This window comes from Phaethon aethereus, assembly GCF_964289735.1.
Source record: "Phaethon aethereus genome assembly, chromosome: 4".
NCBI classification, from domain to species: Eukaryota; Metazoa; Chordata; class Aves; order Phaethontiformes; family Phaethontidae; genus Phaethon; species Phaethon aethereus.
The window spans coordinates 20,947,870-20,970,229 of record NC_138578.1 but is presented as its reverse complement, the minus strand read 5'-3'; positions in this window follow the sequence as shown (position 1 = coordinate 20,970,229).

Here is a 22,360-nt window from a genome sequence, read left to right as displayed (position 1 = left end):
ACCAGCAAGACAATTCCTGCCTAGCACCTTCCTTGGAGGAGAGACAGTGCAACGTTTCATTTCGCAGTTCGGAGAACGCCTCTGAGGATAAGCAGAGTGCGTGTTTGCAAGGCTAGGAAAGAGCAGAGCCCCAGTCTTGCTGTTTCTCTGCAATGACTGCCAGGGCAAGTGAGGACCAGCACGACAATTCCTGTCTAGCACCTTTCTTTGAAAAGAGAAAGTGAAACGTTTCAACTTAGCAGTTTGGCGCTCACGAGGGAGAGGAACTGCATTGGCTTATTGCAAGGCTAGGAAAGAGCAGAGCCCCAGTCTTGCTGTTTCTCTGCAATGACTGCCAGGGCAAGTGAGGACCAGCACGACAATTCCTGCTTATCACCTTCCTTGGAAAAGAGCCAGTGCAACGTTTCAACTTAGCAGTTTGGCGTTCACGAGGGACAGGAACTGCATTGGGTGTTTGCAAGGCTAGGAAAGAGCAGAGCCCCAGTCTTGCTGTTTCTCTGCAATGACTGCCAGGGCAAGTGAGGACCAGCAAGACAATTCCTGCCTAGCACCTTCCTTGGAGGAGAGAGAGTGCAACGTTTCAATTTAGCATTTTGGCGCTCACGAGGGAGAGGAACTGCATTGGCTGATTGCAAGGCTAGGAAAGAGCAGAGCCCCAGTCTTGCTGTTTCTCTGCAATGACTGCCAGGGCAAGTGAGGACCAGCAAGACAATTCCTGCCTAGCACCTTCCTTGGAGGAGAGAGAGTGCAACGTTTCAATTTAGCATATTGGCGCTCACGAGGGAGAGGAACTGCATTGGCTGATTGCAAGGCTAGGAAAGAGCAGAGCCCCAGTCTTGCTGTTTCTCTGCAATGACTGCCAGGGCAAGTGAGGACCAGCAAGACAATTCCTGCCTAGCACCTTCCTTGGAGGACAGAGAGTGCAACGTTTTGTTTCGCAGTTTTGAGAACGACTCTGAGGATAAGCAGAGTGCGTGTTTGCAAGGCTAGGAAAGAGCAGAGCCCCAGTCTTGCTGTTTCTCTGCAATGACTGCCAGGGCAAGTGAGGACCAGCAAGACAATTCCTGCTTATCACCTTCCTTGGAAAAGAGCCAGTGCAAAGTTTCATTTCGCATTTCGTAGAACCAGAGTTAGAATAAGCAGAGTGCGTGTTTTCAAGCCTAGGAAAAAGCAGAGCCCCAGCCTTGCTGTTTCTCTGCAATGACTGCCAGAGCAAGTGAGGACCAGCACGACAATTCCTGTCTAGCACCTTCCTTGGAGGAGAGCCAGTGCAACGTTTCAACTTAGTAGTTTGGCGTTCACGAGGGACAGGAACTGCATTGGGTGTTTGCAAGGCTAGGAAAGAGCAGAGCCCCAGTGTTGCTGTTTCTCTGCAATGACTGCCAGGGCAAGTGAGGACCAGCAAAACAATTCTTGCCTAGCACCTTCCTTGGAGGAGAGACAGTGCAACGTTTCAATTTAGCATTTTGGCGCTCACGAGGGAGAGGAACTGCATTGGCTGATTGCAAGGCTAGGAAAGAGCAGAGCCCCAGTCTTGCTGTTTCTCTGCAATGACTGCCAGGGCAAGTGAGGACCAGCAAGACAATTCCTGCCTAGCACCTTCCTTGGAGGAGAGACAGTGCAACGTTTCATTTCGCAGTTCGGAGAACGCCTCTGAGGATAAGCAGAGTGCGTGTTTGCAAGGCTAGGAAAGAGCAGAGCCCCAGTCTTGCTGTTTCTCTGCAATGACTGCCAGGGCAAGTGAGGACCAGCACGACAATTCCTGTCTAGCACCTTTCTTTGAAAAGAGAAAGTGCAACGTTTCAACTTAGCAGTTTGGCGCTCACGAGGGAGAGGAACTGCATTGGCTTATTGCAAGGCTAGGAAAGAGCAGAGCCCCAGTCTTGCTGTTTCTCTGCAATGACTGCCAGGGCAAGTGAGGACCAGCACGACAATTCCTGTCTAGCACCTTCCTTGGAGGAGAGACAGTGCAACGTTTCAACTTAGCAGTTTGGCGCTCACGAGGGACAGGAACTGCATTGGGTGTTTGCAAGGCTAGGAAAGAGCAGAGCCCCAGTCTTGCTGTTTCTCTGCAATGACTGCCAGGGCAAGTGAGGACCAGCAAGACAATTCCTGCCTAGCACCTTCCTTGGAGGAGAGACAGTGCAATGTTTCATTTCCCAGTTCGGAGAACGCCTCTGAGGAAAAGCAGAGTGCGTGTTTGCAAGGCTAGGAAAGAGCAGAGCCCCAGTCTTGCTGTTTCTCTGCAATGACTGCCAGGGCAAGTGAGGACCAGCAAGACAATTCCTGCCTAGCACCTTCCTAGGAGTAGACAGAGTGCAACGTTTCAATATAGGAGTTTGGCGCTCTACGAGGAAGAGGAACTTCATTGGCTGTTTGCAAGGCTAGGAAAGAGCAGAGCCCCAGTCTTGCTGTTTCTCTGCAATGACTGCCAGGGCAAGTGAGGACCAGCAACACAATCCCTACCTAGCACCTTCCTTGGAGGAGAGACAGTGCAACGTTTCATTTCGCTGTTCGGAGAACGCCTCTGAGGATAAGCAGAGTGCGTGTTTGCAAGGCTAGGAAAGAGCAGAGCCCCAGTCTTGCTGTTTGTCTGCAATGACTGCCAGGGCAAGTGAGGACCAGCAAAACAATTCATGCCTAGCACCATCCTAGGAGTAGACAGAGTGCAACGTTTCAATATAGGAGTTTGGCGCTCTACGAGGGAGAGGAAGTGCATTGGCTGTTTGCAAGTCTACGAAAGAGCAGAGCCCCAGTCTTGCTGTTTCTCTGCAATGACTGCCAGGGCAAATGAGGACCAGCAAGACAATTCCTGCCTAGCACCTTCCTAGGAGTAGACAGAGTGCAACGTTTCAATATAGGAGTTTGGCGCTCTACGAGGAAGAGGAACTTCATTGGCTGTTTGCAAGGCTAGGAAAGAGCAGAGCCCCAGTCTTGCTGTTTCTCTGCAATGACTGCCAGGGCAAGTGAGGACCAGCAAGACAATCCCTGCCTAGCACCTTCCTTGGTGGAGAGACAGTACAACGTTTCATTTCGCTGTTCGGAGAACGCCTCTGAGGATAAGCAGAGTGCGTGTTTGCAAGGCTAAGAAAGAGCAGAGCCCCAGTCTTGCTGTTTGTCTGTAATGACTGCCAGGGCAAGTGAGGACCAGCAAAACAATTCATGCCTAGCACCATCCTAGGAGTAGACAGAGTGCAACGTTTCAATATAGGAGTTTGGCGCTCTACGAGGGAGAGGAACTGCATTGGCTGTTTGCAAGTCTACGAAAGAGCAGAGCCCCAATCTTACTTTTTCTCTGCAATGTCTGCCAGGACAAGTGAGGACCAGCAAGACAATTCCTGCCTAGCACCTTCCTTGGAGGGGAGACAGTGCAACGTTTCATTTCGCAGTTCGCAGATCAAGTGTGAGTAAATGCAGAGTGCGTGTTTGCAAGCCTAGGATGAGCAGAGCCCCAGTCTTGCTGTTTCTCTGCAATGACTGCCAGGGCAAGTGAGGACCAGCACGACAATTCCTGCCTAGCACTTTCCTTGGAAAAGAGCCAGTGCAACGTTTCATTTCGCAGATCGGAGAACCAGAGTGAGAATAAGCACGGTGCGTGTTTTCAAGCTAGGAAAGAGCACAGTCCCAGTCTTGCTGTTTCTCTGCAATGACTGCCAGGGCAAATGAGGACCAGCACGACAATTCCTGTCTAGCACCTGCCTTGGAGGAGAGAGAGTGCAACGTTACAACTTAGTAGTTTGGCGCTCACGAGGGACAGGAACTGCATTGGGTGTTTTCAAGCCTAGGAAAGAGCAGAGCCCCAGTCTTGCTGTTTCTCTGCAATGACTGCCAGGGCAAGTGAGGACCAGCACGACAATTCCTGTCTAGCACCTTCCTTGGAGGAGAGAGAGTGCAACGTTACAACTTAGTAGTTTGGCGCTCACGAGGGACAGGAACTGCATTGGGTGTTTGCAAGGCTAGGAAAGAGCAGAGCCCCAGTGTTGCTGTTTCTCTGCAATGACTGCCAGGGCAAGTGAGGACCAGCAAGACAATTCCTGCCTAGCACCTTCCATGGAGGAGAGAGAGCGCAACGTTTTAATTTAGCATTTTGGGGCTCACGAGGGAGAGGAACTGCATTGGCTGATTGCAAGGCTAGGAAAGAGCAGAGCCCCAGTCTTGCTGTTTCTCTGCAATGACTGCCAGGGCAAGTGAGGACCAGCAAGACAATTCCTGCCTAGCACCTTCCTTGGAGGAGAGACAGTGCAACGTTTCATTTCGCTGTTCGGAGAACGCCTCTGAGGATAAGCAGAGTGCGTGTTTGCAAGGCTAGGAAAGAGCAGAGCCCCAGTCTTGCTGTTTGTCTGCAATGACTGCCAGGGCAAGTGAGGACCAGCAAAACAATTCATGCCTAGCACCATCCTAGGAGTAGACTGAGTGCAACGTTTCAATATAGGAGTTTGGCGCTCTACGAGGGAGAGGAAGTGCATTGGCTGTTTGCAAGTCTACGAAAGAGCAGAGCCCCAGTCTTGCTGTTTCTCTGCAATGACTGCCATGGCAAATGAGGACCAGCAAGACAATTCCTGCCTAGCGCCTTCCTTGGAGGAGAGAGAGTGCAACGTTTCAATTTAGCATTTTGGCGCTCACGAGGGAGAGGAACTGCATTGGCTGATTGCAAGGCTAGGAAAGAGCAGAGCCCCAGTGTTGCTGTTTCTCTGCAATGACTGCCAGGGCAAGTGATGACCAGCAAGACAATTCCTGCTTACCACCTTCCTTGGAATAGAGCCAGTGCAACGTTTCATTTCGCACTTCGGAGAACGACTCTGAGGATAAGCAGAGTGCGTGTTTGCAAGGCTAGGAAAGAGCAGAGCCCCAGTCTTGCTGTTTCTCTGCAATGACTGCCAGGGCAAGTGAGGACCAGCAAGACAATTCCTGCCTAGCACCTTCCTTGGAGGAGAGACAGTGCAACGTTTCATTTCGCACTTCGGAGAACGACACAGAGGATAAGCAGAGTGCGTGTTTGCAAGGCTAGGAAAGAGCAGAGCCCCAGTCTTGCTGTTTCTCTGCAATGACTGCCAGGGCAAGTGAGGACCAGCAAGACAATTCCTGCCTAGCACCTTCCTTGGAGGAGAGACAGTGCAAAGTTTCATTTCCCAGTTCGGAGAACGCCTCTGAGGAAAAGCAGAGTGCGTGTTTGCAAGGCTAGGAAAGAGCAGAGCCCCAGTCTTGCTGTTTCTCTGCAATGACTGCCAGGGCAAGTGAGGACCAGCAAGACAATTCCTGCCTAGCACCTTCCTAGGAGTAGACAGAGTGCAACGTTTCAATATAGGAGTTTGGCGCTCTACGAGGAAGAGGAACTTCATTGGCTGTTTGCAAGGCTAGGAAAGAGCAGAGCCCCAGTCTTGCTGTTTCTCTGCAATGACTGCCAGGGCAAGTGAGGACCAGCAAGACAATCCCTGCCTAGCACCTTCCTTGGAGGAGAGACAGTGCAACGTTTCATTTCGCTGTTCGGAGAACGCCTCTGAGGATAAGCAGAGTGCGTGTTTGCAAGGCTAGGAAAGAGCAGAGCCCCAGTCTTGCTGTTTCTCTGCAATGACTGCCATGGCAAGTGAGGACCAGCAAGACAATTCCTGCCTAGCACCTTCCTTGGAGGAGAGACAGTGCAATGTTTCATTTCCCAGTTCGGAGAACGCGTCTGAGGAAAAGCAGAGTGCGTGTTTGCAAGGCTAGGAAAGAGCAGAGCCCCAGTCTTGCTGTTTCTCTGCAATGACTGCCAGGGCAAGTGAGGACAGGCACGACAATTCCTGTCTAGCACCTTCCTTGGAGGAGAGACAGTGCAACGTTACAACTTAGTAGTTTGGCGCTCACGAGGGACAGGAACTGCATTGGGTGTTTGCAAGGCTAGGAAAGAGCAGAGCCCCAGTCTTGCTCTTTCTCTGCAATGACTGCCAGGGCAAGTGAGGACCAGCAAGACAATTCCTGCCTAGCACCTTCCTTGGAGGAGAGAGAGTGCAACGTTTCAATTTCGCATTTTGGCGCTCACGAGGGAGAGGAACTGCATTGGCTGATTGCAAGGCTAGGAAAGAGCAGAGCCCCAGTCTTGCTGTTTCTCTGCAATGACTGCCAGGGCAAGTGAGGACCAGCAAGACAATTCCTGCCTAGCACCTTCCTTGGAGGAGAGACAGTGCAACGTTTCATTTCGCACTTCGGAGAACGACACAGAGGATAAGCAGAGTGCGTGTTTGCAAGGCTAGGAAAGAGCAGAACCCCAGTCTTGCTGTTTCTCTGCAATGACTGCCAGGGCAAGTGAGGACCAGCAAGACAATTCCTGCCTAGCACCTTCCTAGGAGTAGACAGAGTGCAACGTTTCAATATAGGAGTTTGGCGCTCTACGAGGAAGAGGAACTTCATTGGCTGTTTGCAAGGCTAGGAAAGAGCAGAGCCCCAGTCTTGCTGTTTCTCTGCAATGACTGCCAGGGCAAGTGAGGACCAGCAAGACAATCCCTGCCTAGCACCTTCCTTGGAGGAGAGACAGTACAACGTTTCATTTCGCTGTTCGGAGAACGCCTCTGAGGATAAGCAGAGTGCGTGTTTGCAAGGCTAGGAAAGAGCAGAGCCCCAGTCTTGCTGTTTCTCTGCAATGACTGCCAGGGCAAGTGAGGACCAGCAAAACAATTCATGCCTAGCACCATCCTAGGAGTAGACAGAGTGCAACGTTTCAATATAGGAGTTTGGCGCTCTACGAGGGAGAGGAAGTGCATTGGCTGTTTGCAAGTCTACGAAAGAGCAGAGCCCCAGTCTTGCTGTTTCTCTGCAATGACTGCCAGGGCAAATGAGGACCAGCAAGACAATTCCTGCCTAGCGCCTTCCTTGGAGGAGAGAGAGTGCAACGTTTCAATTTAGCATTTTGGCGCTCACGAGGGAGAGGAACTGCATTGGCTGATTGCAAGGCTAGGAAAGAGCAGAGCCCCAGTGTTGCTGTTTCTCTGCAATGACTGCCAGGGAAAGTGATGACCAGCAAGACAATTCCTGCTTACCAACTTCCTTGGAATAGAGCCAGTGCAACGTTTCATTTCGCACTTCGGAGAACGACTCTGAGGATAAGCAGAGTGCGTATTTGCAAGGCTAGGAAAGAGCAGAGCCCCAGTCTTGCTGTTTCTCTGCAATGACTGCCAGGGCAAGTGAGGACCAGCAAGACAATTCCTGCCTAGCACCTTCCTAGGAGTAGACAGAGTGCAACGTTTCAATATAGGAGTTTGGCGCTCTACGAGGAAGAGGAACTTCATTGGCTGTTTGCAAGGCTAGGAAAGAGCAGAGCCCCAGTCTTGCTGTTTCTCTGCAATGACTGCCAGGGCAAGTGAGGACCAGCAAGACAATCCCTGCCTAGCACCTTCCTTGGAGGAGAGACAGTGCAACGTTTCATTTCGCTGTTCGGAGAACGCCTCTGAGGATAAGCAGAGTGCGTGTTTGCAAGGCTAGGAAAGAGCAGAGCCCCAGTCTTGCTGTTTCTCTGCAATGACTGCCAGGGCAAGTGAGGACCAGCAAAACAATTCATGCCTAGCACCATCCTAGGAGTAGACAGAGTGCAACGTTTCAATATAGGAGTTTGGCGCTCTACGAGGGAGAGGAAGTGCATTGGCTGTTTGCAAGTCTACGAAAGAGCAGAGCCCCAGTCTTGCTGTTTCTCTGCAATGACTGCCAGGGCAAATGAGGACCAGCAAGACAATTCCTGCCTAGCACCTTCCTTGGAGGAGAGAGAGTGCAACGTTTCAATTTAGCATTTTGGCGCTCACGAGGGAGAGGAACTGCATTGGCTGATTGCAAGGCTAGGAAAGAGCAGAGCCCCAGTGTTGCTGTTTCTCTGCAATGACTGCCAGGGCAAGTGAGGACCAGCAAGACAATTCCTGCTTACCACCTTCCTTGGAATAGAGCCAGTGCAACGTTTCATTTCGCACTTCGGAGAACGACTCTGAGGATAAGCAGAGTGCGTATTTGCAAGGCTAGGAAAGAGCAGAGCCCCAGTCTTGCTGTTTGTCTGCAATGACTGCCAGGGCAAGTGAGGACCAGCAAGACAATTCCTGCCTAGCACCTTCCTTGGAGGAGAGACAGTGCAACGTTTCGTTTCGCAGATCGGAGAACCAGAGTGAGAATAAGCACGGTGCGTGTTTTCAAGCCTAGGAAAGAGCAGAGCCCCAGTCTTGCTGTTTCTCTGCAATGACTGCCAGGGCAAATGAGGACCAGCACGACAATTCCTGTCTAGCACCTTCCTTGGAGGAGAGAGAGTGCAACGTTACAACTTAGTAGTTTGGCGCTCACGAGGGACAGGAACTGCATTGGGTGTTTTCAAGCCTAGGAAAGAGCAGAGCCCCAGTCTTGCTGTTTCTCTGCAATGACTGCCACGGCAAGTTAGGACCAGCAAGACAATTCCTGCCTAGCACCTTCCTTGGAGGAGAGACAGTGCAACGTTTCATTTCGCACTTCGGAGAACGACACAGAGGATAAGCAGAGTGCGTGTTTCCAAGGCTAGGAAAGAGCAGAGCCCCATTCTTGCTGTTTCTCTGCAATGACTGCCATGGCAAGTGAGGACCAGCAAGACAATTCCTGCCTAGCACCTTCCTTGGAGGAGAGACAGTGCAATGTTTCATTTCCCAGTTCGGAGAACGCGACTGAGGAAAAGCAGAGTGCGTGTTTGCAAGGCTAGGAAAGAGCAGAGCCCCAGTCTTGCTGTTTCTCTGCAATGACTGCCAGGGCAAGTGAGGACAGGCACGACAATTCCTGTCTAGCACCTTCCTTGGAGGAGAGACAGTGCAACGTTACAACTTAGTAGTTTGGCGCTCACGAGGGACAGGAACTGCATTGGGTGTTTGCAAGGCTAGGAAAGAGCAGAGCCCCAGTCTTGCTCTTTCTCTGCAATGACTGCCAGGGCAAGTGAGGACCAGCAAGACAATTCCTGCCTAGCACCTTCCTTGGAGGAGAGAGAGTGCAACGTTTCAATTTCGCATTTTGGCGCTCACGAGGGAGAGGAACTTCATTGGCTGTTTGCAAGGCTAGGAAAGAGCAGAGCCCCAGTCTTGCTGTTTCTCTGCAATGACTGCCAGGGCAAGTGAGGACCAGCAAGACAATTCCTGCCTAGCACCTTCCTTGGAGGAGAGACAGTGCAACGTTTCATTTCGCACTTCGGAGAACGACACAGAGGATAAGCAGAGTGCGTGTTTGCAAGGCTAGGAAAGAGCAGAACCCCAGTCTTGCTGTTTCTCTGCAATGACTGCCAGGGCAAGTGAGGACCAGCAAGACAATTCCTGCCTAGCACCTTCCTAGGAGTAGACAGAGTGCAACGTTTCAATATAGGAGTTTGGCGCTCTACGAGGAAGAGGAACTTCATTGGCTGTTTGCAAGGCTAGGAAAGAGCAGAGCCCCAGTCTTGCTGTTTCTCTGCAATGACTGCCAGGGCAAGTGAGGACCAGCAAGACAATCCCTGCCTAGCACCTTCCTTGGAGGAGAGACAGTACAACGTTTCATTTCGCTGTTCGGAGAACGCCTCTGAGGATAAGCAGAGTGCGTGTTTGCAAGGCTAGGAAAGAGCAGAGCCCCAGTCTTGCTGTTTCTCTGCAATGACTGCCAGGGCAAGTGAGGACCAGCAAAACAATTCATGCCTAGCACCATCCTAGGAGTAGACAGAGTGCAACGTTTCAATATAGGAGTTTGGCGCTCTACGAGGGAGAGGAAGTGCATTGGCTGTTTGCAAGTCTACGAAAGAGCAGAGCCCCAGTCTTGCTGTTTCTCTGCAATGACTGCCAGGGCAAATGAGGACCAGCAAGACAATTCCTGCCTAGCGCCTTCCTTGGAGGAGAGAGAGTGCAACGTTTCAATTTAGCATTTTGGCGCTCACGAGGGAGAGGAACTGCATTGGCTGATTGCAAGGCTAGGAAAGAGCAGAGCCCCAGTGTTGCTGTTTCTCTGCAATGACTGCCAGGGAAAGTGATGACCAGCAAGACAATTCCTGCTTACCAACTTCCTTGGAATAGAGCCAGTGCAACGTTTCATTTCGCACTTCGGAGAACGACTCTGAGGATAAGCAGAGTGCGTATTTGCAAGGCTAGGAAAGAGCAGAGCCCCAGTCTTGCTGTTTCTCTGCAATGACTGCCAGGGCAAGTGAGGACCAGCAAGACAATTCCTGCCTAGCACCTTCCTTGGAGGAGAGACAGTGCAACGTTTCGTTTCGCAGATCGGAGAACCAGAGTGAGAATAAGCACGGTGCGTGTTTTCAAGCCTAGGAAAGAGCAGAGCCCCAGTCTTGCTGTTTCTCTGCAATGACTGCCAGGGCAAATGAGGACCAGCACGACAATTCCTGTCTAGCACCTTCCTTGGAGGAGAGTGAGTGCAACGTTACAACTTAGTAGTTTGGCGCTCACGAGGGACAGGAACTGCATTGGGTGTTTTCAAGCCTAGGAAAGAGCAGAGCCCCAGTCTTGCTGTTTCTCTGCAATGACTGCCAGGGCAAGTTAGGACCAGCAAGACAATTCCTGCCTAGCACCTTCCTTGGAGGAGAGACAGTGCAACGTTTCATTTCGCACTTCGGAGAACGACACAGAGGATAAGCAGAGTGCGTGTTTGCAAGGCTAGGAAAGAGCAGAGCCCCAGTCTTGCTGTTGCTCTGCAATGACTGCCAGGGCAAGTGAGGACCAGCAAGACAATTCCTGCCTAGCACCTTCCTTGGAGGAGAGACAGTGCAATGTTTCATTTCCCAGTTCGGAGAACGCGTCTGAGGAAAAGCAGAGTGCGTGTTTGCAAGGCTAGGAAAGAGCAGAGCCCCAGTCTTGCTGTTTCTCTGCAATGACTGCCAGGGCAAGTGAGGACAGGCACGACAATTCCTGTCTAGCACCTTCCTTGGAGGAGAGACAGTGCAACGTTACAACTTAGTAGTTTGGCGCTCACGAGGGACAGGAACTGCATTGGGTGTTTGCAAGGCTAGGAAAGAGCAGAGCCCCAGTCTTGCTCTTTCTCTGCAATGACTGCCAGGGCAAGTGAGGACCAGCAAGACAATCCCTGCCTAGCACCTTCCTTGGAGGAGAGACAGTGCAACGTTTCATTTCGCTGTTCGGAGAACGCCTCTGAGGATAAGCAGAGTGCGTGTTTGCAAGGCTAAGAAAGAGCAGAGCCCCAGTCTTGCTGTTTGTCTGCAATGACTGCCAGGGCAAGTGAGGACCAGCAAAACAATTCATGCCTAGCACCATCCTAGGAGTAGACAGAGTGCAACGTTTCAATATAGGAGTTTGGCGCTCTACGAGGGAGAGGAAGTGCATTGGCTGTTTGCAAGTCTACGAAAGAGCAGAGCCCCAGTCTTGCTGTTTCTCTGCAATGACTGCCAGGGCAAATGAGGACCAGCAAGACAATTCCTGCCTAGCGCCTTCCTTGGAGGAGAGAGAGTGCAACGTTTCAATTTAGCATTTTGGCGCTCACGAGGGAGAGGAACTGCATTGGCTGATTGCAAGGCTAGGAAAGAGCAGAGCCCCAGTGTTGCTGTTTCTCTGCAATGACTGCCAGGGCAAGTGATGACCAGCAAGACAATTCCTGCTTACCACCTTCCTTGGAAGAGAGCCAGTGCAACGTTTCATTTCGCACTTCGGAGAACGACTCTGAGGATAAGCAGAGTGCGTGTTTGCAAGGCTAGGAAAGAGCAGAGCCCCAGTCTTGCTGTTTCTCTGCAATGACTGCCAGGGCAAATGAGGACCAGCACGACAATTCCTGTCTAGCACCTTCCTTGGAGGAGAGAGAGTGCAACGTTACAACTTAGTAGTTTGGCGCTCACGAGGGACAGGAACTGCATTGGGTGTTTTCAAGCCTAGGAAAGAGCAGAGCCCCAGTCTTGCTGTTTCTCTGCAATGACTGCCAGGGCAAGTTAGGACCAGCAAGACAATTCCTGCCTAGCACCTTCCTTGGAGGAGAGACAGTGCAACGTTTCATTTCGCACTTCGGAGAACGACACAGAGGATAAGCAGAGTGCGTGTTTGCAAGGCTAGGAAAGAGCAGAGCCCCAGTCTTGCTGTTTCTCTGCAATGACTGCCATGGCAAGTGAGGACCAGCAAGACAATTCCTGCCTAGCACCTTCCTTGGAGGAGAGACAGTGCAATGTTTCATTTCCCAGTTCGGAGAACGCGTCTGAGGAAAAGCAGAGTGCGTGTTTGCAAGGCTAGGAAAGAGCAGAGCCCCAGTCTTGCTGTTTCTCTGCAATGACTGCCAGGGCAAGTGAGGACAGGCACGACAATTCCTGTCTAGCACCTTCCTTGGAGGAGAGACAGTGCAACGTTACAACTTAGTAGTTTGGCGCTCACGAGGGACAGGAACTGCATTGGGTGTTTGCAAGGCTAGGAAAGAGCAGAGCCCCAGTCTTGCTCTTTCTCTGCAATGACTGCCAGGGCAAGTGAGGACCAGCAAGACAATTCCTGCCTAGCACCTTCCTTGGAGGAGAGAGAGTGCAACGTTTCAATTTCGCATTTTGGCGCTCACGAGGGAGAGGAACTGCATTGGCTGATTGCAAGGCTAGGAAAGAGCAGAGCCCCAGTCTTGCTGTTTCTCTGCAATGACTGCCAGGGCAAGTGAGGACCAGCAAGACAATTCCTGCCTAGCACCTTCCTTGGAGGAGAGACAGTGCAACGTTTCATTTCGCACTTCGGAGAACGACACAGAGGATAAGCAGAGTGCGTGTTTGCAAGGCTAGGAAAGAGCAGAGCCCCAGTCTTGCTGTTTCTCTGCAATGACTGCCAGGGCAAGTGAGGACCAGCAAGACAATTCCTACCTAGCACCTTCCTAGGAGTAGACAGAGTGCAACGTTTCAATATAGGAGTTTGGCGCTCTACGAGGAAGAGGAACTTCATTGGCTGTTTGCAAGGCTAGGAAAGAGCAGAGCCCCAGTCTTGCTGTTTCTCTGCAATGACTGCCAGGGCAAGTGAGGACCAGCAAGACAATCCCTGCCTAGCACCTTCCTTGGAGGAGAGACAGTACAACGTTTCATTTCGCTGTTCGGAGAACGCCTCTGAGGATAAGCAGAGTGCGTGTTTGCAAGGCTAGGAAAGAGCAGAGCCCCAGTCTTGCTGTTTCTCTGCAATGACTGCCAGGGCAAGTGAGGACCAGCAAAACAATTCATGCCTAGCACCATCCTAGGAGTAGACAGAGTGCAACGTTTCAATATAGGAGTTTGGCGCTCTACGAGGGAGAGGAAGTGCATTGGCTGTTTGCAAGTCTACGAAAGAGCAGAGCCCCAGTCTTGCTGTTTCTCTGCAATGACTGCCAGGGCAAATGAGGACCAGCAAGACAATTCCTGCCTAGCGCCTTCCTTGGAGGAGAGAGAGTGCAACGTTTCAATTTAGCATTTTGGCGCTCACGAGGGAGAGGAACTGCATTGGCTGATTGCAAGGCTAGGAAAGAGCAGAGCCCCAGTGTTGCTGTTTCTCTGCAATGACTGCCAGGGAAAGTGATGACCAGCAAGACAATTCCTGCTTACCAACTTCCTTGGAATAGAGCCAGTGCAACGTTTCATTTCGCACTTCGGAGAACGACTCTGAGGATAAGCAGAGTGCGTATTTGCAAGGCTAGGAAAGAGCAGAGCCCCAGTCTTGCTGTTTCTCTGCAATGACTGCCAGGGCAAGTGAGGACCAGCAAGACAATTCCTGCCTAGCACCTTCCTAGGAGTAGACAGAGTGCAACGTTTCAATATAGGAGTTTGGCGCTCTACGAGGAAGAGGAACTTCATTGGCTGTTTGCAAGGCTAGGAAAGAGCAGAGCCCCAGTCTTGCTGTTTCTCTGCAATGACTGCCAGGGCAAGTGAGGACCAGCAAGACAATCCCTGCCTAGCACCTTCCTTGGAGGAGAGACAGTGCAACGTTTCATTTCGCTGTTCGGAGAACGCCTCTGAGGATAAGCAGAGTGCGTGTTTGCAAGGCTAGGAAAGAGCAGAGCCCCAGTCTTGCTGTTTCTCTGCAATGACTGCCAGGGCAAGTGAGGACCAGCAAAACAATTCATGCCTAGCACCATCCTAGGAGTAGACAGAGTGCAACGTTTCAATATAGGAGTTTGGCGCTCTACGAGGGAGAGGAAGTGCATTGGCTGTTTGCAAGTCTACGAAAGAGCAGAGCCCCAGTCTTGCTGTTTCTCTGCAATGACTGCCAGGGCAAATGAGGACCAGCAAGACAATTCCTGCCTAGCACCTTCCTTGGAGGAGAGAGAGTGCAACGTTTCAATTTAGCATTTTGGCGCTCACGAGGGAGAGGAACTGCATTGGCTGATTGCAAGGCTAGGAAAGAGCAGAGCCCCAGTGTTGCTGTTTCTCTGCAATGACTGCCAGGGCAAGTGAGGACCAGCAAGACAATTCCTGCTTACCACCTTCCTTGGAATAGAGCCAGTGCAACGTTTCATTTCGCACTTCGGAGAACGACTCTGAGGATAAGCAGAGTGCGTATTTGCAAGGCTAGGAAAGAGCAGAGCCCCAGTCTTGCTGTTTGTCTGCAATGACTGCCAGGGCAAGTGAGGACCAGCAAGACAATTCCTGCCTAGCACCTTCCTTGGAGGAGAGACAGTGCAACGTTTCGTTTCGCAGATCGGAGAACCAGAGTGAGAATAAGCACGGTGCGTGTTTTCAAGCCTAGGAAAGAGCAGAGCCCCAGTCTTGCTGTTTCTCTGCAATGACTGCCAGGGCAAATGAGGACCAGCACGACAATTCCTGTCTAGCACCTTCCTTGGAGGAGAGAGAGTGCAACGTTACAACTTAGTAGTTTGGCGCTCACGAGGGACAGGAACTGCATTGGGTGTTTTCAAGCCTAGGAAAGAGCAGAGCCCCAGTCTTGCTGTTTCTCTGCAATGACTGCCACGGCAAGTTAGGACCAGCAAGACAATTCCTGCCTAGCACCTTCCTTGGAGGAGAGACAGTGCAACGTTTCATTTCGCACTTCGGAGAACGACACAGAGGATAAGCAGAGTGCGTGTTTCCAAGGCTAGGAAAGAGCAGAGCCCCATTCTTGCTGTTTCTCTGCAATGACTGCCATGGCAAGTGAGGACCAGCAAGACAATTCCTTCCTAGCACCTTCCTTGGAGGAGAGACAGTGCAATGTTTCATTTCCCAGTTCGGAGAACGCGACTGAGGAAAAGCAGAGTGCGTGTTTGCAAGGCTAGGAAAGAGCAGAGCCCCAGTCTTGCTGTTTCTCTGCAATGACTGCCAGGGCAAGTGAGGACAGGCACGACAATTCCTGTCTAGCACCTTCCTTGGAGGAGAGACAGTGCAACGTTACAACTTAGTAGTTTGGCGCTCACGAGGGACAGGAACTGCATTGGGTGTTTGCAAGGCTAGGAAAGAGCAGAGCCCCAGTCTTGCTCTTTCTCTGCAATGACTGCCAGGGCAAGTGAGGACCAGCAAGACAATTCCTGCCTAGCACCTTCCTTTTTCCTAAGCCTTGCAAACACGCACTCTGCAATGACTGCCAGGGCAAGTGAGGACCAGCAAGACAATTCCTGCCTAGCACCTTCCTTGGAGAGCAGAGCAGTCTTGCTGATTCTCTGCAATGACTGCCAGGGCAAGTGAGGACCAGCAAGACAATTCCTGCCTAGCACCTTCCTTGGAGGAGAGACAGTGCAACGTTTCATTTCGCACTTCGGAGAACGACACAGAGGATAAGCAGAGTGCGTGTTTGCAAGGCTAGGAAAGAGCAGAACCCCAGTCTTGCTGTTTCTCTGCAATGACTGCCAGGGCAAGTGAGGACCAGCAAGACAATTCCTGCCTAGCACCTTCCTAGGAGTAGACAGAGTGCAACGTTTCAATATAGGAGTTTGGCGCTCTACGAGGAAGAGGAACTTCATTGGCTGTTTGCAAGGCTAGGAAAGAGCAGAGCCCCAGTCTTGCTGTTTCTCTGCAATGACTGCCAGGGCAAGTGAGGACCAGCAAGACAATTCCTGCCTAGCACCTTCCTTGGAGGAGAGACAGTGCAACGTTTCATTTCGCACTTCGGAGAACGACACAGAGGATAAGCAGAGTGCGTGTTTGCAAGGCTAGGAAAGAGCAGAACCCCAGTCTTGCTGTTTCTCTGCAATGACTGCCAGGGCAAGTGAGGACCAGCAAGACAATTCCTGCCTAGCACCTTCCTAGGAGTAGACAGAGTGCAACGTTTCAATATAGGAGTTTGGCGCTCTACGAGGAAGAGGAACTTCATTGGCTGTTTGCAAGGCTAGGAAAGAGCAGAGCCCCAGTCTTGCTGTTTCTCTGCAATGACTGCCAGGGCAAGTGAGGACCAGCAAGACAATCCCTGCCTAGCACCTTCCTTGGAGGAGAGACAGTGCAACGTTTCATTTCGCTGTTCGGAGAACGCCTCTGAGGATAAGCAGAGTGCGTGTTTGCAAGGCTAGGAAAGAGCAGAGCCCCAGTCTTGCTGTTTCTCTGCAATGACTGCCAGGGCAAGTGAGGACCAGCAAAACAATTCATGCCTAGCACCATCCTAGGAGTAGACAGAGTGCAACGTTTCAATATAGGAGTTTGGCGCTCTACGAGGGAGAGGAAGTGCATTGGCTGTTTGCAAGTCTACGAAAGAGCAGAGCCCCAGTCTTGCTGTTTCTCTGCAATGACTGCCAGGGCAAATGAGGACCAGCAAGACAATTCCTGCCTAGCACCTTCCTTGGAGGAGAGAGAGTGCAACGTTTCAATTTAGCATTTTGGCGCTCACGAGGGAGAGGAACTGCATTGGCTGATTGCAAGGCTAGGAAAGAGCAGAGCCCCAGTGTTGCTGTTTCTCTGCAATGACTGCCAGGGCAAGTGAGGACCAGCAAGACAATTCCTGCTTACCACCTTCCTTGGAATAGAGCCAGTGCAACGTTTCATTTCGCACTTCGGAGAACGACTCTGAGGATAAGCAGAGTGCGTATTTGCAAGGCTAGGAAAGAGCAGAGCCCCAGTCTTGCTGTTTGTCTGCAATGACTGCCAGGGCAAGTGAGGACCAGCAAGACAATTCCTGCCTAGCACCTTCCTTGGAGGAGAGACAGTGCAACGTTTCGTTTCGCAGATCGGAGAACCAGAGTGAGAATAAGCACGGTGCGTGTTTTCAAGCCTAGGAAAGAGCAGAGCCCCAGTCTTGCTGTTTCTCTGCAATGACTGCCAGGGCAAATGAGGACCAGCACGACAATTCCTGTCTAGCACCTTCCTTGGAGGAGAGAGAGTGCAACGTTACAACTTAGTAGTTTGGCGCTCACGAGGGACAGGAACTGCATTGGGTGTTTTCAAGCCTAGGAAAGAGCAGAGCCCCAGTCTTGCTGTTTCTCTGCAATGACTGCCACGGCAAGTTAGGACCAGCAAGACAATTCCTGCCTAGCACCTTCCTTGGAGGAGAGACAGTGCAACGTTTCATTTCGCACTTCGGAGAACGACACAGAGGATAAGCAGAGTGCGTGTTTCCAAGGCTAGGAAAGAGCAGAGCCCCATTCTTGCTGTTTCTCTGCAATGACTGCCATGGCAAGTGAGGACCAGCAAGACAATTCCTGCCTAGCACCTTCCTTGGAGGAGAGACAGTGCAATGTTTCATTTCCCAGTTCGGAGAACGCGACTGAGGAAAAGCAGAGTGCGTGTTTGCAAGGCTAGGAAAGAGCAGAGCCCCAGTCTTGCTGTTTCTCTGCAATGACTGCCAGGGCAAGTGAGGACAGGCACGACAATTCCTGTCTAGCACCTTCCTTGGAGGAGAGACAGTGCAACGTTACAACTTAGTAGTTTGGCGCTCACGAGGGACAGGAACTGCATTGGGTGTTTGCAAGGCTAGGAAAGAGCAGAGCCCCAGTCTTGCTCTTTCTCTGCAATGACTGCCAGGGCAAGTGAGGACCAGCAAGACAATTCCTGCCTAGCACCTTCCTTGGAGGAGAGAGAGTGCAACGTTTCAATTTCGCATTTTGGCGCTCACGAGGGAGAGGAACTTCATTGGCTGTTTGCAAGGCTAGGAAAGAGCAGAGCCCCAGTCTTGCTGATTCTCTGCAATGACTGCCAGGGCAAGTGAGGACCAGCAAGACAATTCCTGCCTAGCACCTTCCTTGGAGGAGAGACAGTGCAACGTTTCATTTCGCACTTCGGAGAACGACACAGAGGATAAGCAGAGTGCGTGTTTGCAAGGCTAGGAAAGAGCAGAACCCCAGTCTTGCTGTTTCTCTGCAATGACTGCCAGGGCAAGTGAGGACCAGCAAGACAATTCCTGCCTAGCACCTTCCTAGGAGTAGACAGAGTGCAACGTTTCAATATAGGAGTTTGGCGCTCTACGAGGAAGAGGAACTTCATTGGCTGTTTGCAAGGCTAGGAAAGAGCAGAGCCCCAGTCTTGCTGTTTCTCTGCAATGACTGCCAGGGCAAGTGAGGACCAGCAAGACAATCCCTGCCTAGCACCTTCCTTGGAGGAGAGACAGTACAACGTTTCATTTCGCTGTTCGGAGAACGCCTCTGAGGATAAGCAGAGTGCGTGTTTGCAAGGCTAGGAAAGAGCAGAGCCCCAGTCTTGCTGTTTCTCTGCAATGACTGCCAGGGCAAGTGAGGACCAGCAAAACAATTCATGCCTAGCACCATCCTAGGAGTAGACAGAGTGCAACGTTTCAATATAGGAGTTTGGCGCTCTACGAGGGAGAGGAAGTGCATTGGCTGTTTGCAAGTCTACGAAAGAGCAGAGCCCCAGTCTTGCTGTTTCTCTGCAATGACTGCCAGGGCAAATGAGGACCAGCAAGACAATTCCTGCCTAGCGCCTTCCTTGGAGGAGAGAGAGTGCAACGTTTCAATTTAGCATTTTGGCGCTCACGAGGGAGAGGAACTGCATTGGCTGATTGCAAGGCTAGGAAAGAGCAGAGCCCCAGTGTTGCTGTTTCTCTGCAATGACTGCCAGGGAAAGTGATGACCAGCAAGACAATTCCTGCTTACCAACTTCCTTGGAATAGAGCCAGTGCAACGTTTCATTTCGCACTTCGGAGAACGACTCTGAGGATAAGCAGAGTGCGTATTTGCAAGGCTAGGAAAGAGCAGAGCCCCAGTCTTGCTGTTTCTCTGCAATGACTGCCAGGGCAAGTGAGGACCAGCAAGACAATTCCTGCCTAGCACCTTCCTTGGAGGAGAGACAGTGCAACGTTTCGTTTCGCAGATCGGAGAACCAGAGTGAGAATAAGCACGGTGCGTGTTTTCAAACCTAGGAAAGAGCAGAGCCCCAGTCTTGCTGTTTCTCTGCAATGACTGCCAGGGCAAATGAGGACCAGCACGACAATTCCTGTCTAGCACCTTCCTTGGAGGAGAGTGAGTGCAACGTTACAACTTAGTAGTTTGGCGCTCACGAGGGACAGGAACTGCATTGGGTGTTTTCAAGCCTAGGAAAGAGCAGAGCCCCAGTCTTGCTGTTGCTCTGCAATGACTGCCAGGGCAAGTGAGGACCAGCAAGACAATTCCTGCCTAGCACCTTCCTTGGAGGAGAGACAGTGCAATGTTTCATTTCCCAGTTCGGAGAACGCGTCTGAGGAAAAGCAGAGTGCGTGTTTGCAAGGCTAGGAAAGAGCAGAGCCCCAGTCTTGCTGTTTCTCTGCAATGACTGCCAGGGCAAGTGAGGACAGGCACGACAATTCCTGTCTAGCACCTTCCTTGGAGGAGAGACAGTGCAACGTTACAACTTAGTAGTTTGGCGCTCACGAGGGACAGGAACTGCATTGGGTGTTTGCAAGGCTAGGAAAGAGCAGAGCCCCAGTCTTGCTCTTTCTCTGCAATGACTGCCAGGGCAAGTGAGGACCAGCAAGACAATCCCTGCCTAGCACCTTCCTTGGAGGAGAGACAGTGCAACGTTTCATTTCGCTGTTCGGAGAACGCCTCTGAGGATAAGCAGAGTGCGTGTTTGCAAGGCTAAGAAAGAGCAGAGCCCCAGTCTTGCTGTTTGTCTGCAATGACTGCCAGGGCAAGTGAGGACCAGCAAAACAATTCATGCCTAGCACCATCCTAGGAGTAGACAGAGTGCAACGTTTCAATATAGGAGTTTGGCGCTCTACGAGGGAGAGGAAGTGCATTGGCTGTTTGCAAGTCTACGAAAGAGCAGAGCCCCAGTCTTGCTGTTTCTCTGCAATGACTGCCAGGGCAAATGAGGACCAGCAAGACAATTCCTGCCTAGCGCCTTCCTTGGAGGAGAGAGAGTGCAACGTTTCAATTTAGCATTTTGGCGCTCACGAGGGAGAGGAACTGCATTGGCTGATTGCAAGGCTAGGAAAGAGCAGAGCCCCAGTGTTGCTGTTTCTCTGCAATGACTGCCAGGGCAAGTGATGACCAGCAAGACAATTCCTGCTTACCACCTTCCTTGGAAGAGAGCCAGTGCAACGTTTCATTTCGCACTTCGGAGAACGACTCTGAGGATAAGCAGAGTGCGTGTTTGCAAGGCTAGGAAAGAGCAGAGCCCCAGTCTTGCTGTTTCTCTGCAATGACTGCCAGGGCAAATGAGGACCAGCACGACAATTCCTGTCTAGCACCTTCCTTGGAGGAGAGAGAGTGCAACGTTACAACTTAGTAGTTTGGCGCTCACGAGGGACAGGAACTGCATTGGGTGTTTTCAAGCCTAGGAAAGAGCAGAGCCCCAGTCTTGCTGTTTCTCTGCAATGACTGCCAGGGCAAGTTAGGACCAGCAAGACAATTCCTGCCTAGCACCTTCCTTGGAGGAGAGACAGTGCAACGTTTCATTTCGCACTTCGGAGAACGACACAGAGGATAAGCAGAGTGCGTGTTTGCAAGGCTAGGAAAGAGCAGAGCCCCAGTCTTGCTGTTTCTCTGCAATGACTGCCAGGGCAAGTGAGGACCAGCAAGACAATTCCTGCCTAGCACCTTCCTTGGAGGAGAGACAGTGCAATGTTTCATTTCCCAGTTCGGAGAACGCGTCTGAGGAAAAGCAGAGTGCGTGTTTGCAAGGCTAGGAAAGAGCAGAGCCCCAGTCTTGCTGTTTCTCTGCAATGACTGCCAGGGCAAGTGAGGACAGGCACGACAATTCCTGTCTAGCACCTTCCTTGGAGGAGAGACAGTGCAACGTTACAACTTAGTAGTTTGGCGCTCACGAGGGACAGGAACTGCATTGGGTGTTTGCAAGGCTAGGAAAGAGCAGAGCCCCAGTCTTGCTCTTTCTCTGCAATGACTGCCAGGGCAAGTGAGGACCAGCAAGACAATTCCTGCCTAGCACCTTCCTTGGAGGAGAGAGAGTGCAACGTTTCAATTTAGCATTTTGGCGCTCACGAGGGAGAGGAACTGCATTGGCTGATTGCAAGGCTAGGAAAGAGCAGAGCCCCAGTCTTGCTGTTTCTCTGCAATGACTGCCAGGGCAAGTGAGGACCAGCAAGACAATTCCTGCCTAGCACCTTCCTTGGAGGAGAGACAGTGCAACGTTTCATTTCGCACTTCGGAGAACGACACAGAGGATAAGCAGAGTGCGTGTTTGCAAGGCTAGGAAAGAGCAGAGCCCCAGTCTTGCTGTTTCTCTGCAATGACTGCCAGGGCAAGTGAGGACCAGCAAGACAATTCCTGCCTAGCACCTTCCTAGGAGTAGACAGAGTGCAACGTTTCAATATAGGAGTTTGGCGCTCTACGAGGAAGAGGAACTTCATTGGCTGTTTGCAAGGCTAGGAAAGAGCAGAGCCCCAGTCTTGCTGTTTCTCTGCAATGACTGCCAGGGCAAGTGAGGACCAGCAAGACAATCCCTGCCTAGCACCTTCCTTGGAGGAGAGACAGTACAACGTTTCATTTCGCTGTTCGGAGAACGCCTCTGAGGATAACCAGAGTGCGTGTTTGCAAGGCTAAGAAAGAGCAGAGCCCCAGTCTTGCTGTTTGTCTGCAATGACTGCCAGGGCAAGTGAGGACCAGCAAAACAATTCATGCCTAGCACCATCCTAGGAGTAGACAGAGTGCAACGTTTCAATATAGGAGTTTGGCGCTCTACGAGGAAGAGGAACTTCATTGGCTGTTTGCAAGGCTAGGAAAGAGCAGAGCCCCAGTCTTGCTGTTTCTCTGCAATGACTGCCAGGGCAAGTGAGGACCAGCAAGACAATCCCTGCCTAGCACCTTCCTTGGAGGAGAGACAGTGCAACGTTTCATTTCGCTGTTCGGAGAACGCCTCTGAGGATAAGCAGAGTGCGTGTTTGCAAGGCTAGGAAAGAGCAGAGCCACAGTCTTGCTGTTTGTCTGCAATGACTGCCAGGGCAAGTGAGGACCAGCAAAACAATTCATGCCTAGCACCATCCTAGGAGTAGACAGAGTGCAACGTTTCAATATAGGAGTTTGGCGCTCTACGAGGGAGAGGAAGTGCATTGGCTGTTTGCAAGTCTACGAAAGAGCAGAGCCCCAGTCTTGCTGTTTCTCTGCAATGACTGCCAGGGCAAAT